Source organism: Schistocerca cancellata, chromosome 8, assembly GCF_023864275.1.
Source record: "Schistocerca cancellata isolate TAMUIC-IGC-003103 chromosome 8, iqSchCanc2.1, whole genome shotgun sequence".
In the NCBI taxonomy this organism is placed as follows: domain Eukaryota; kingdom Metazoa; phylum Arthropoda; class Insecta; order Orthoptera; family Acrididae; genus Schistocerca; species Schistocerca cancellata.
This window is the reverse complement of record NC_064633.1, coordinates 576,157,634-576,170,635: the sequence shown is the minus strand read 5'-3', so window position 1 is coordinate 576,170,635 and position 13,002 is coordinate 576,157,634. Positions and strand designations below refer to the sequence as shown.

The 13,002-nt window shown below is 37.6% G+C and overlaps 1 protein-coding gene across 1 annotated transcript in view; it reads left to right on the top strand.

The window, feature by feature from the left end:
- LOC126094457 (uncharacterized) overlaps nt 1–12,504 on the top strand; it is a 69,297-nt gene extending 56,793 nt beyond the window's left edge. The window contains exon 6 of the mRNA XM_049908837.1: nt 6,865–12,504. The gene's annotated coding sequence lies outside the window, so the exon portion shown is untranslated. The remainder of the gene's footprint in view (nt 1–6,864) is intronic.
- Nucleotides 12,505–13,002: the final 498 nt, after the last annotated feature.

The following is a 13,002-nucleotide window of genomic DNA, read 5'->3' as shown; positions in this document are numbered from 1 at the left end:
GGTATTGTAATTGTAAACTGTCGAAGCTGCGTTGGTAAAGTACCGGAACTTCAAGCGCTGATAGAAAGCACTGAAGCTGAAATCGTTATAGGTACAGAAAGCTGGCTGAAGCCAGAGATAAATTCTGCCATAATTTTTACAAAGGTACAGACGATGTTTAGAAAGGATAGATTGCATGCAACCGGTGGTGGAGTGTTCGTCGCTGTTAGTAGTAGTTTATCCTGTAGTGAAGTAGAAGTGGATAGTTCCTGTGAATTATTATGGGTGGAGGTTACACTCAGCAACCGAGCTAGGTTAATAATTGGCTCCTTTTACCGACCCCCCGACTCAGCAGCATTAGTGGCAGAACAACTGAGAGAAAATTTGGAATACATTTCACATAAATTTTCTCAGCATGTTATAGTCTTAGGTGGAGATTTCAATTTACCAGATATAGACTGGGACACTCAGATGTTTAGGACGGGTGGTAGGGACAGAGCATCGAGTGACGTTATACTGAGTGCACTATCCGAAAATTACCTCGAGCAATTAAACAGAGAACCGACTCGTGGAGATAACATCTTGGACCTACTGGTAACAAACAGACCCGAACTTTTCGACTCTGTAAGTGCAGAACAGGGAATCAGTGATCATAAGGCCGTTGCAGCATCCCTGAATATGGAAGTTAATAGGAATATAAAAAAAGGGCGGAAGGTTTATCTGTTTAGCAAGAGTAATAGAAGGCAGATTTCAGACTACCTAACAGATCAAAATGAAAATTTCTGTTCTGACACTGACAATGTTGAATGTTTATGGAAAAAGTTCAAGGCAATCGTAAAATGCGTTTTAGACAGGTACGTGCCGAGTAAAACTGTGAGCGACGGGAAAATCCCACCGTGGTACAAAACAAAGTTAGGAAACTACTGCGAAAGCAAAGAGAGCTTCACTGCAAGTTTAAACGCAGCCAAAACCTCTCAGACAAACAGAAGCTAAACGATGTCAAAGTTAGCGTAAGGAGGGCTATGCGTGAAGCGTTCAGTGAATTCGAAAGTAAAATTCTATGTACCGACTTGACAGAAAATCCTAGGAAGTTCTGGTCTTACGTTAAATCAGTAAGTGGCTCGAAACAGCATATCCAGACACTCCGGGATGATGATGGCTTTGAAACAGAGGATGACAAGCGTAAAGCTGAAATACTAAACACCTTTTTCCAAAGCTGTTTCACAGAGGAAGACTGCACTGCAGTTCCTTCTCTAAATCCTCGCACAAACGAAAAAATGGCTGACATCCAAATAAGTGTCTAAGGAATAGAAAAGCAACTGGAATCACTCAACAGAGGAAAGTCCACTGGACCTGACGGGATACCAATTCGATTCTACACAGAGTACGCGAAAGAACTTGCCCCCCTTCTAACATCCGTGTACCGCAAGTCTCTAGAGGAACGGAAGGTTCCAAATGATTGGAAAAGAGCACAGGTAGTCCCAGTCTTCAAGAAGGGTCGTCGAGCAGATGCGCAAAACTATAGACCTATATCTCTGACGTCGATCTGTTGTAGAATTTTAGAACATGTTTTTTGCTCGAGTATCATGTCGTTTTTGGAAACTCAGAATCTACTATGTAGGAATCAACATGGATTCCGGAAACAGCGATCGTGTGAGACCCAACTCACTTTATTTGTTCATGAGACCCAGAAAATATTAGATACAGGCTCCCAGGTAGATGCTATTTTTCTTGACTTCCGGAAGGCGTTCGATACAGTTCCGCACTGTCGCCTGATAAACAAAGTAAGAGCCTACGGAATATCAGACCAGCTGTGTGGCTGGATTGAAGAGTTTTTAGCAAACAGAACACAGCATGTTGTTATCAACGGAGAGACGTCTACAGACGTTAAAGTAACCTCTGGTGTGCCACAGGGGAGTGTTATGGGACCATTGCTTTTCACAATATATATAAATGACCTAGTTGATAGTGTCGGAAGTTTCATGCGGCTTTTCACGGATGATGCTGTAGTATACAGAGAAGTTGCAGCATTAGAAAATTGTAGCGAAATGCAGGAAGATCTACAGCGGATAGGCACTTGGTGCCGGGAGTGGCAACTGACCCTTAACATAGACAAATGTAATGTATTGCGAATACATAGAAAGAAGGATCCTTTATTGTATGATTATATGATAGCGGAACAAACACTGGTAGCAGTTACTTCTGTAAAATATCTGGGAGTATGCGTGCGGAACGAATTGAAGTGGAATGATCATATAAAATTAATTGTTGGTAAGGCGGGTACCAGGTTGAGATTCATTGGGAGAGTCCTTAGGAAATGTAGTCCATCAACAAAGGAGGTGGCTTACAAAACACTCGTTCGACCTATACTTGAGTATTGCTCATCAGTGTGGGATCCGTACCAGATCGGGTTGACGGAGGAGATAGAGAAGATCCAAAGAAGAGCGGCGCGTTTCGTCACAGGGTTATTTGGTAACCGTGATAGCGTTACGGAGATGTTTAACAAACTCAAGTGGCAGACCCTGCAAGAGAGGCGCTCTGCATCGCGGTGTAGCTTGCTCGCCAGGTTTCGAGAGGGTGCGTTTCTGGATGAGATACCGAATATATTGCTTCCCCCTACTTATACCTCCCGAGGAGATCACGAATGTAAAATTAGAGAGATTAGGGCGCGCACAGAGGCCTTCAGACAGTCGTTCTTCCCGCGAACCATACGCGACTGGAACAGGAAAGGGAGGTAATGACAGTGGCACGTAAAGTGCCCTCCGCCACACACCGTTGGGTGGCTTGCGGAGTATAAATGTAGATGTAGAAATGTAGATGTAGATGAATGGGCTGTGTAACTTATTCGAAGGAATGGTGAACCACTGGTGGAATCTGCAGCACACAATGCTTTCACGTGTCATTGACATCTGATTACTGCGTGCTTTGACCTACAGAAAGCATACAATACCACCTGGCAATGTCACATCCTGTCTAAACTGCATGAATGGGGTTTCTGGGGCAATTTACCCATTTTTATCCAGAATTTTCTATCTCTCCAACTTTTTGGGTTCAGATAGGTTTGACTTGGAGCGACCAATATGTGCAGGAAACTGGAGTCCCTCAGCGATCGATTCTGAGTGTAACACTGTTCGCTGTGGTATCATAAATGCAATGGGCCTCATAGTAGTCTCTGTCACTGTATGTGGATGATCTTTGCCTCTACTATGCCTCTGCATCACTGCACACTGCTAAACGCCATCTTCAGGGGGCTGACTGGAGAGTCCATGACCAGGCCCTGAATCACGGCTACCAATTTTCTCCTGCAAAATCATGAGTTATGCATTTTTGTTGACTCCTGACAGTGCACCCACACCCAGAAATTCATTTTGATGACCAGTTACTCAAAGACCTTGAAACTTTTCAATTCTTAGGTATTTTATTTGACAACACGCTAACTTGGCTGCCTTATGTCTGCCAGCTCGAGGCAACTTGCATGAAGAAGCTGAATGCTCTTGTTTTCTTAGTCACTCCTAGTGGGGCACAGACCACATAGTTCTTCCTACCCTTCTCTGTCACCTGTTTCAATGCTCCGTGATGCTCTATGATTATCCTAATTTGGCATGCATTTACACAGACAGATCGAAAGTCATTGCATTGGTTACACTTTAGTACATGCAAGGGGACACGAGAAGTGTTCTCTGCTGAATGCCTGCAGTATATACACTAGAGTTGGTTGCCATATCTCTGGCTTTGCGGTATGTCAAATCCCTGGCGATGGCAAACTTTTTCAGATCTGTAACGTTTCTATGAGTTGCTTAAAAGACATATGCCTGTGCTACCCCAAACATCTTTTGGTTGCCAGCATCCAGGACCTATTAGTTGACACGTACAACTCTGAAAAGATAGTGAAGTTCGCCGGCCGGAGTGGCCAAGCAGTTCTAGGCACTTCAGTCTGGAACCGCGCGACTGCTACGGTCGCAGGTTCGATTCCTGTTTCGAGCATGGATGTGTGTTATGTCCTTAGGTTCATTGGGTTTAAGTAGTTCTACGGTCTAGGGGACTGATGACCTAAGATGTTGAGTCCCATAGTGCTCAGAGCCATTTTTGAGCAGTGAAGTTCATGTGGGCACCGAGCCACGTAGGCATCTAGCTAAAGATGCAATGGCAGGAGATAAATTTGACGTTAGAATTCCAGGTGGTGACATATGATTAGAACTTATTGAGGTTCTGGAGACTGGAATGGCAGGCTACTATGACCCAAAACAAATTGAGAGTGATTAAAAGTTCTACTAAGGTGTGGCATACATCCTTCCAGGCCTCTCAGAAAGATGCCATTATGTTGTGCCGACAACGCAGCAGCCGCATGAGACTCACTCATGAGTTCCTTCTGCGTCAGAAGGGTTCTCTTCAGTGCAACTGCAGTAGTCAACTGACAAAAGCACATGTTCTTGTTGAGTGGGCCCTTCTGGCCGATCCGGGCGCGCTCACAGCTTGTCAACATCACTACCTTCGATGCCTGCAGATGATGAGTCAGCCACTACCAAAGTGTTGCATTTCCTGTGGGAGAGTGGACTTTACACTAAACTATAATACTCCTCTACTTTCAATGTTGGGGGTGGTTTGGGGGGGGGGGGGGAGGGGGGGCAGATCGTCCCCCAGCAGCCAGTACCCTCCATGAGACTGCATGTTACTTTCTTCCCCCCTCACCTCGTTGTGCCTTGAGACCCCTCTTGTGCAAAATGCTGCCTGGGTTATCTCTATTTTCTTTTACCTATCATGTTACAACTACTGTCACACCCTTTTTCTAACTCTTTGACTTACTTGTATAGTTGCAGCATCCAAGTACCCACTTTTTTTGCTTTTTACCTTTTTACATATTTCTCTCATGAAATGGAGGGACTTTTGACCAAGTAGTTTAGTCCCTATAAATACACCATCATCATCATTATGTGTTCTTAACTTGCTATATCAGCATGAAAAGTGATCACAAAAAATGATCATAGGAAATACCTTTGCATGAAGCCATGACAACTTGCTGTTAGCATAATTAGTGTTACTGACAATGAGAACAAAAAAAAATGGAATAGTGTTGGACAGAGGAGGCAATGGTAGGTGCAAACAAATGTTTACAAGCAGAAGTTGAGTCAATCATGTGAAAATTATGGAAGGAAGGGTATGAAGCCAAGTGGAGGAGGATTCAGGTATCTGCTCCAAAGTAGAAGTTAAATGCACACAATAAACAATCCATTAATGATACAGATAATGTATCATTAGACAGCAATTTTTGCTATATTATGAACAATGCAGAGAAAATTGTCTCAGCAAAAATATCACGGCCTTTGTCACACAAAACTATATTCCCAGGCTAGCAAACAAATTCAAGAAGAAACTGATCCATCTATGGGATTTGATTTTAGAAGGTACCTGAATAAATGAATTATTATTTGTTTTTCGTACACACTGCACTGTGAATAAATGTTGAGCAGTGTTCGACGAGTAATGCCAAACAATAATGCCAGGTAACATTTCATTGTTGTGAATGCAGAGTTTTGTTTCGTGGTCATTTAAATTTCTGTTGACTGTAACAGGAAATCTAACTGACATATAGAAATGGACAGAAAACAATTAAAATATTTGGAGACTGGGAAAGCTGAACTTTTAGCATTAATTAAGGAGCACACACAATCTCCTCTTTATTCCCCTGACAATATTCTGCAACAAAATGGTTCCCTACCTACAGCCACCATATCATCTAGGCCTAAGTTCTATAGAACTGGTCTGAAATCTTGCAAATAATAAGATTCATAGTACATCAGGCATCTCACACACTAACCTGAAAACATAATGGCTGATGCTTTTGCAGTTACTGAATGAAGATCGTGAGTCATCTTGCCTGTTGCAAGCCTGGTGTAAGTCTGCTTCGGTGATTTGCACACCAGCTTTGCTGTTTTTATGTTCAAGTAGCTTTTCAGTTGGCCTCACAATCCTTGGTGGGCCTGCATCCAGAACTTCCCCACCCTCCCCTCACCCTTCCTAAAATATATATACATCGAAGTGATCAATGGGAATTTATCCTGATCCCTGGTGTTAGCCAAACACGCTAACTGCTAGCTCATATGGTCAGTTTGCTTTTGCAGATGTGAAGTTAACTTTGACTGATGTGACAGAAGACTTAAAAGGCCATGGATCACACCAGAAAGTGTTGATGACTGCTGTAGGAGAAATATATGGCAGATGAGAAACTTAAAACATAATAAAATCAATAGGCATAGATTCAAGCAAAGAGTCGATATTTTCATCCACAGCTGAAGTAGCAGACAGTGAATTACAATCACCACTGCGGAAAATAGAAACATCATCAGTGAGGGTAATTTTATGGATACTGTCAGTGAAGCATCATGAGTGGCTAATGTGAGAAATATTGTATGTTCTGTTTCTGTTCTTGTTCTAAATGGGCACTTCATACAGTGTTGCTTAAAGACATGTAGACTCTCACAGTGCTCCATTTGTAAGAGTACTAGATTGTACACTTTTGCTACCTTCCCTCCCTGCTTATCAGGCATAAACATTACAGTGCTGCCAGATGGCCATGTTACCAGTTTGGTTTGCCATGCAGTACATCTCAAGTGCTGTGAATGTTACAGTGTTAACTCTGTAAGGCTGATTATTTGGATGTACTCTCTAAGGAGTAGTCTTTGGATGTTAGAGAAGGTATTAAAACTTAAAACTCTAATTTTGTCAGGTCAAATACAAAAATATATTTTAATGAAATGGAACTGTGTAATAGTCAACATTTTCTTTTCTAATAATGTAGTTTATAGATTAGCATTTGGCTGCTAATTTAAAATTGCACTTTGAAATGTAGTCAAGTGGTAACTTTGTTGTTTCTTATTGTGCCTGCAGCTGAGATGATCAGAAAACCAATTGTTCAGCTCTTCCTTGAGGAGACATCTGGTCAAGTTTAATTATTTTTGGAATAAGAGGAGCAGCAGCTGTAAGGAAAAACCCAAGCATCAGCTGCATTGCTGGGAGACATGGAAGTAATGTGTGTTATCACCAAAACAAACAGAATTCTTCATTTACATACACATGATGTTGTGTTAGTGCTTTATGCTGACAGCAACAATAGACCAGCAATCTACCAACAATCAGAGAAAGGAATTGTACAAATCTTTCCTTGTGCATTGAGATAAATTTGATGTGATCACAACCTGGTTCACTGAATTATTGTGAAGGAGCAATGACATGACTTATGCAGAGAACTTATTTTGATACACTATACTGTAATAATATGCTGTTTGTTATCATCATGCTGTGATTTATCATATGCAAAAATTGTGATAGTCATTCTCATATATTCAGGATTTAAGTAAATGCAAACAGTGAGGAGGTTGCCTGTATGGATTGAAACTGTAGTTCATTTGCCTTTAATCTTTCTGCATATTTTCTTTAACCATTTATTTTGATACTTTTTGTAGGTTTGTGTGTCTTCCCTGTGTTCACCAGTGTACTCAAAACTTTATTTTTGCATTTCATTCTTTTTTATTAAATTCTGTTTTTTATTAGTGGGACCACAGTCGTGAATTTATTGAATTACTTCAACATTTTTCCTCTTATGCTGCATATTTAGTAAGATCTCTTCTTAGTTACACAACTAGTTTGGGTTTAAAGAGCCATTTTAGAGTATTTACCGAGAGTAAGCTGACATACTCATGAAAATAGCAAACTCATTATGTGTTAAACTATAAAAAACAGTGTAATTTGTAAAACATTACAAATGATAACACATTATATGAGTTCACTGCTTTGGGTAAGCCTAAAAAATAACATTTTAATTAGAAACAACTTCTGTAACTAAGAATAGGTCTTAATAAATGTGTATCCAATGTGCAGAAACGACATCTTCATTGTATAACTCTAAATACGTATGAATGTTTTGTACTGACAATTCCCAGCATAAATCACATTGATGTCTGTTTTCGTTGAAATTCAACTATCCAGCCATATTAATTGCTACTAACATGAAAATTGCTGCCATTAATCCTTGTTCAGTTAATATATTACTTCTTTGTGCAAGTTGTCCCCCTCTGTGGATTCATTGGTCCTTTTCATAATGTGTTTTCCCTCCTCAATGTTTAAACATCATTTTAGATATATATCTCCACGAGAGGTCTAATGGATGTCTCAGCATTATTTACCTTTCTTTTTCATCCCAACTTCATTTTTTGTAATGCTTCACATTTCTTTGATGTTTCTCAATTCTGTTTCATCAACTTCCCTTTGCCTTTTTCTTAGTGATACAATAAGTGTTCACATTGTAACCTTTATTGCTGCCACCTGTATGAATTTAACATTGGGAAGCTTCTTATGTCCAATCCAGCTTCTGTTTGTAGCTTGTTTTTACATGATGCACAGGTCTTGGTGTACAACTCAAAGCTTGAACCACTATCATAAATTTGACTGCTTTGGTTCTTTTGCTAGTTCTTCTTGCTGTGTTCACGTTTATCCTGCTAAAAGAAATTTTAATTATTTAACTCTGTTAACTTGCCCTCCTCATAATTTTCCCTCATGCAGTGTTTAAGCAGTTAAACTGTGAAATTTCCATTTAATGAGGTGCTGTTTTGTAGCAGCAAATTGCCAACAAAACACTGTTGATACAATAGCTTACAATTTACACAGGAGACATATTTTTGGTGCATTTGAGCAGTGCTGGTTAGTGTTGCTCCCAGTAGCCCAGCCTTCCTATTCTTCTTCTCCCTCATTATTTTCTCATTGCTGTTGCTCTTTGTGTTGCTTGGCCTATACATTCCACCTGTATTTTCTACATTTAAAGAATAATCATAGTTTTTTTTCATTGCTCACTGTTTCTGTTCTACTATTTTGTCTCGTGAGGCTAAAATTTCTTGTCGGTAAGCTCTTGTTAAGTGTGTTTATATATGTCTATGATTCTCCTGATAACTGATCTATCAAATATAAACTTTTGATTTGTGATTTACATATTAGTTAGATATGCATCAGGTCTTCTTCATATTTCTACTTAAGGCTGTCTTGCTCTTTTATCACTGGTACCCCCATTTGACTATTACTTCACTTCCTCCTCGTTTTCCTCCATATCCATATTTACATCACTTATTTTTGAAAACATTTTTGCACTGTTTCTGATATTGACATTTGTGTGGACAGAAATCAATCTCTCTATTCTGTTGAGGATTGCATGGGAAATACCAGATCTCCTAGACCAGTGTTAAAGTTTTCACAGTGTTCAGTTTGCTGACTCGAAGTTTTCAGGCAGACATCTCACATGAATACTTCAGACTAAAAAGCACATTTGTACTCCTTTGAGACACATTTTGTTAGAGTTGACAGTCAGCATTGGGTTAACACATTAAACAGGGAAGTTTGAGATATGTAGACAGATTTTACATCTTTACTATTTCAGTAGATTTTTGGTGTCAAGCAATAGTACTGACATTATTAGTAAGTATCTTCGCAATTTTTAGTTCATAAATGCAAAGTATCCCTCTTTCCAATTATTAAAGATTAATTGAATTTATTTTATTTATTTTCAAGTTCCACGGATCCTTGACACAAGTGCATCGCTAGGATGTAGAATGTGTCAGATTGTTACAATAATAACCATACGTAAATGGCCATGACACAAACTTCTTATTTTCCAAACAAATAGTGGAAAGAACAAAAAACTTTTTTTTTTTAAGTTGTGGAATTTTCATACTCATATGCATCCACATTTACTACTAAAATGAGTATTTGTTTCGTCAGTTTTTACCTTTCGATACTGAAAAGTTTATTGACACTTTCATGTAGAAGAGCCCAGTTTTGTGAATTCTTGCATTTAATACACATATTTTTGATGAAAGTGTTCAAATATTTAGAATTATTTGCAGTTTTTTACTCATTGATAACTTTTTCACAAAAGTTTACAACACAGTGTATGCAATCTCTTTCGTAAAATACACAAAATATCTTTATATTACTCATAACTCTCATCACTAAGATAGGTAACTACCAAGTTGCCCTAAAATGACTAGTATTTTTGCAAATTCTTTATGGCTATTAATCTGTTTATTTGTCGTTCATAAATGAAATGTGACAGATATATTCCCATTTCGAGGTTATATGTTGACTTAAGTTTTTCCTGTGATGTCCTTTATTTCATAATAATTGTAGGATCCTTGTCTCTAATCCACATGTCTTATTTTCTAATAATAATACTCTCATTTCTTTAGTGGTGTGTGCATTTATGCACATTCCATGGGCAACTACTTATATTAAAACATCTGAAAAATAATTCTAAAGTCTAATGCCAGGTGCCAGAAATCACATATACATACCAGTTCCTAGTAGTTTCTCTTTGCTACATTTTAGCTTTCAGGACATATGGTTGATTTTTCTTTTGGTGCCTTTAAAAATACTTTTGTTCATGAATTTGAGTGCTCTGCTACTGCAGTGTAAATTGTCTTTCCTTTTTAGTAGTGTAATGTGGGACTTTATGTTTCCATATAATATATTTTGTCATTTCTTTTTGTCATTCTTATGCAAAAGATTTGACATGTTAGGTATGCATCTATATATTTCCATTGCAGGCAGCTCTTTCCTGTTATGTTTGAATTTTTTTAAATATTCAAAGCATTGTGTTTAATTTATTCTCTCTTCTTAAATCACAGTCATGTGATTGTGTTACACTTAGGTGTGTGTATGTTATATACACTGAAATATCCACTACTGTGTGGTGTAATTTGTGCAGTCAGTTCATGAAATGAGATCTGTTTTTAGTGCCAAAACAGATTTTTCAAATACGGTGGTTAATGGAAGTTTAGGAAAATGGACAAGTTTCACTAACCTTATAGCATCTGCCTGTGAAGTCACTTCTCTTCCCCACAACCTAGCCAGGTTTTTGAGAACTTACAGTTTTGCAGGCATACAGTCAAATGGCAGGTGTGTTAATCTCGACACAAATTTATTAAAAGATCTTAAGATATGGCCTACAATTTGTTTGTGGTCCATATAAATTATGATAAATTGTGAAATTGACTGCCAATCTGTTACAACAGTCATGTTATCTACACCTGTTACACTTAAAAAGGAAAATATAAACTAAATAAAAACAAAACTGAGATTCAGTAGTCAATGGGACACCATTTTGAGACACCAAAGATATGGTAAATTTTTAAATATTTATATATTTGTGGAGTAATTGTGTTGCGAAATTTAAAAGTGAATGTTAAACAAATAATGTAACAGACAGACAAAGTTTAGCTGTCTTGTTATTGTGATCATGAATTTGAATAACTTCTTCACGATGCTGTGTTTTAATCATTTTAATCAGTGTGTTGTCCACAGTAGAAAAAAAGAAAGGGAAAAATATCACATGCATTTCTAGTCCATTAGAAAAACTACCATGCCCTGCCCCTTCCTGCCTTGAAGCTGCTTTTTTTCTCTCAAAACTCACTGCGGGTAGTCTCAGTTGTCTAGTTTTTCTAATTATGAAGATTTTAAATACCATTAGCAGTAGCAGGAAATGAGGAGAGTGAGTTTTTATGTCCGAAATGTGGTAGAACTCTTCTTGAGCCTTTTAATATATGCATCTGATATTCTGCAAAGTTTCAGTAGATGTTCTAAAATGTGATATTGTCTTTGACTTTATTCCGATGTATGTCCAAGAATAATATTGTAGATCTTCTTTTGATGTGTACATATTTGAATTTTTATACAGTAGATCTTAGAGACTGATAGTCTGCAATTTATTTAATGCAGCATCGGTTGTGTAATCAGCTCAGTTGTTTAAATATTTTGTCTTCCATGTTTTCTATAGAAATTTTGAAAGTACATTGTCTTAATTTTGATTTTGTGTGTCGTAGGTAAGTACTCATCTGAATTATATATTACCATCTCAGTCTTCCTTGGAAATGAATTGCAAAACCTTGTGATTTTGATATCCAATGTTCACATGATTCAAAATATGTAGGTGAATTATTTTAAACACATAATTTTTTTTTGTTATGAATTTTCTTGAAGGTCTTGCTGCAGAATTTCCAAACCCATTTTTTTGTTAATTACTGATTAAATTTATTTGTAGAGTTTCAGAAATAAATGTATTGGATGCTTCACTAAATACCTTGGGATTTAACTTTGAAGATGATATTGTGAGAGTCATGTGTTAAAAAAAAGACAGGTTTTAAAAAATAGTGGTCACAGATATATAATTTACATTGTATACCTGATGTGCATTTTGTGTAGAATACTTACTGGTGTATTTGATGTGTCTATAGTACAAATACTATATATTAGGTTGTGACAGATCTTAACGTGTAAATGAGCTTGATTTATTGTATTTTGAAACTATAATCAATGCATGTGATATAAAGCAATATGTTTCTTCTTTTTTTAAGATTACATGAAATGCTCATTCTCTGTTTTAAAATGTGATAAAGAAGACTAATTTTTTGTATCAATGATTAGTGTGATTTGATTGGTTATTAAGAAATATAAAGCATTTAATATTAGACTCAATGTTTATTCTTGAGAATTCAATCCCAATAAATAATAATATAATGTCAGCCAACTTTCCTGTCAGAGCCTTACTGGATCCTTTATTGGATTAATGTCTAAAGTTGAAGACAGCCACCACATTTACCTGTGGGACATCTTGCAGAAGACAAAAACCAAATTCTGGAAATGATTTTTCACCATCACATATTAGGGTTGAATCTATTTTGTTTGCCTGATCAAATAGAAGTTTTCCAGGTTCAATTGTTTTGCACAGATGGTACAAAACAGCTGTTCCAATTTCATCAGCATAGTAAAGTGAATTTGTCTATATTTTTGTCATATTTTCAATAAAGAGAGTACAGTTTCCTTATGAAGTCAGTCTACTCTTCAGGAGGAACTGTATGCCATTTAATGAGTTCAAAACTGTTTTCTTATACCCAACTAGAATACAAGCATCATGAGGAGGGGAGTGCAAAGTAATCAGTGATGGAAGACAGACTTGTAATCCCTGAAAAACTTCTCAGTGAGAAA